Genomic DNA, 266 nt, shown 5'->3' with positions numbered 1-266 from the left:
TCGAAGAGGAAACCGAAACCCTCGGTGTAAAACCTCTCCGTCGCCCTCCAAGCGGTAAGTAATCCACTAGAAAATGTAGTTGGGATACATGAACAACAATAGACCTTCCAAGCCTAATCTAATCAGTGTACCTAAGCCCTCCAAGCTTCTTGCTCTAACGAGGTTGCGCCGAACCTATTTCTTTTCTAACTTCCCGGATTCCGCTACTTGACCATAGCATCAACCAATGTGAAATTGGTTCCTTCCTAACTACTTCCTAGAACACC

The sequence above is a fragment of the Quercus lobata genome, chromosome 3, assembly GCF_001633185.2.
Source record: "Quercus lobata isolate SW786 chromosome 3, ValleyOak3.0 Primary Assembly, whole genome shotgun sequence".
NCBI classification, from domain to species: domain Eukaryota; kingdom Viridiplantae; phylum Streptophyta; class Magnoliopsida; order Fagales; family Fagaceae; genus Quercus; species Quercus lobata.
The sequence above is the reverse complement of the archived record's forward strand: the minus strand, read 5'-3'. Positions refer to the sequence as shown.